At 63.8% G+C, this 2,500-nt stretch overlaps 1 pseudogene; it reads right to left on the reverse strand.

Moving 5' to 3' along the window:
* Positions 1–2,500, reverse strand: part of LOC124576307 — a 7,963-nt pseudogene that overhangs the window by 2,962 nt on the left and 2,501 nt on the right.

The following is a 2,500-nucleotide window of genomic DNA, read 5'->3' on the forward strand; positions in this document are numbered from 1 at the left end:
CGGGCGTTGATCTGCAGCCCCAGATGGGCGAGGGCTGCGACGGCTGCGTCGATGAGGGACTGCAATCCCCTCGCGGTCGATGCAAAAAGCAGGACGTCATCTGCGAAGGCCGCAGCGTTAACTCTGCGACCAAGGATCCGAGCTCCGATGTGGGAGGGAAGTTGACTCAAAACATAGTCCACCGCAAAATTGAAAAGGAGGGGGGAGAGGGGGTCACCCTGACGCACACCCCTAGCCGGCTGCAGGGGCACGCCCACGTCGGCGCCGCCCGCTATCACCGTCGTGCTACCCTCGTAACACCTTTCGACGTACTCAATAAAGCAATCCGGCAGGCCATGAGCCCTCAGCACGGGGCGGAGGGCGGCATGGTCCACCGAATCGAAGGCTTTAGAGACGTCGATCGATGCCACAAAAACAGAGCGACAGGAGCGGACTGCGTCGGTGAGAGCAGTGTCCAAGATGAAGGTGTTTTCCAACATCCCATCCCGGGGGATGAATGCCCGCTGACGTTCGTCCACAGCACATGCACGCATCAGGCGTGACGCGAGAACCTTGTGGAAGGTCCGCGCCAACACCGAGCAGACCGTAATGGGGCGAAAGTCAGCGGGGGATGTTGGTGCAGCCGTTTTGGGGAGAAGTGACGTCCGGGCGCGAAGCAGACGCTCGGGGAGGGCGCGGGCCAGGAGGAAGAGGTTCAAGAGTTTCACCAGGACTTCATGCGGCAGGCGCCGCAGCTCCGCTGGAGTCAGGCCGTCCGGCCCGGCTGCCGATCCCCTGGGCGGCAAGGCAGCAGCGACCTCCTCACGTGTGACCGGCCCCCATAGGCACTCAGGAGCGACAGGCTCCGAGTGCGGGAGAAGGCGGTCACGGATGAAGCCGGCGGTGGAGATCGGCTTCTTCGTGAAGAGGTCCGCCCAGAAGTCCAGCAGACCGGGGATGTCGGGTGGCGGCTGCAGCAGGGTGCCGTCCAGCAAGCCGCGCACGCAACGCGCACGCGACCTACGGAAGGCGTCCTGTGTCCGCGCGTATTCCCAGCGGCGCCGCTTGCGCTTCTGCAGCGGCGGGGCGGCAGGCGGCCGCTTGGATGGTTGGCGCGGCCGCTGTGTCCTGGTGATCGACCTCTCCCCCCTGGACCCGACCGACGCAAGGGCATCCGGGAGCATGCCCAGGATGACATCGGGCGGCGTGCCCCGCCCCAGACCAATGACTCGATCCAGGGCAGAGAAACGCTGGGCGGAAGCAGGTAGCCCCGCCAGATGCTCCCAGATGGCGGCGTCAGTCGGCCCCTCCGGCGGCGGCCCGGTGGTGTCGGCCGCGAAGTCCTCGGCTGCGTCGACGGGCGGCGCAGCGGCCTCGCCCGCGTCAGGCAGCGGGCTCGCTGCTCCACGGCGGGACGCCGGCTCTTCACCCCGACCGATCTCAAGTGCCTCCATGAATTGGCGGACAAGCTGCTTGTGGGCAGCTTGCCGCCGTCGGCACTTGATTGCCTCAAGCGTTCGGTCGGGGAACATCCTGGTAAGTTCTTGATTTACAAAGAAGAACCGGGCGTCCCTCTCCAGGAACAGTTCGGCCTCTGCCTTGGCGAGCGACAGGACTTCTTCCTCCGTCCACCTCGCGCGATGCCTCTCCGTCACGATCTCAGCGTTGGCGGCCGCAGGGTGTTGGCGGCGGCGATGGACCCCGAGACCGTTCTTCGTGGTAAAAGTGCGGTGGCACTCACTGCAAGCAAAGGGAGCTACACAAACTATCGCATTTTCGTTACGGCCGGTTGGCCGGATAGGTGCTGGGGTAGCTGGGGTGGCACCTTCAGCGGAAGGGCCACCATCTCTTGTTTCTTGTCGGCTGCCCCCAACTATAAAGGGATAATGCGAGGGGGGGCTGGTAACCCCCCCAAGCCCCTGGTGCGGTCTTCCACTCTGCAAAAATCAGCGGGCCCACGAGAAGGGGAGAAGACCGCAGGAGAGGAGAGGCTAAGAGGGCTAGGCCCATGTATTGCGCATCACTCTCCCTGTAACTATAACCCAAGGAAGGCACCTCGCAGCAGCAGCACGACTACATCAAGACCGCACTTCGAAAAGCCAGGTCCGGATGCAGCCACACCGCCGCCACTTGGCCGCCTTAAGAGAGTCATAGTTACTCCCGCCGTTTACCCGCGCTTGCTTGAATTTCTTCACGTTGACATTCAGAGCACTGGGCAGAAATCACATTGCGTCAACACCCGCTAGGGCCATCGCAATGCTTTGTTTTAATTAGACAGTCGGATTCCCCCAGTCCGTGCCAGTTCTGAGTTGATCGTTGAATGGCGGCCGAAGAGAATCCGCGCACCCGCGCGCCCCCGGAGGAGCACGCTAAGGCGGACGCGGCCTCGCAGCAAGGAAGATCCGTGGGAGGCCAAGGCACGGGACCGAGCTCGGATCCTGCACGCAGGTTGAAGCACCGGGGCACGAACGCCGCGCAGGCGCGCGCATCCTGCACCGCCGGCCAGCACGAGGCCAACCAA

Source organism: Schistocerca americana, unplaced genomic scaffold, assembly GCF_021461395.2.
Source record: "Schistocerca americana isolate TAMUIC-IGC-003095 unplaced genomic scaffold, iqSchAmer2.1 HiC_scaffold_248, whole genome shotgun sequence".
Taxonomy (NCBI): domain Eukaryota; kingdom Metazoa; phylum Arthropoda; class Insecta; order Orthoptera; family Acrididae; genus Schistocerca; species Schistocerca americana.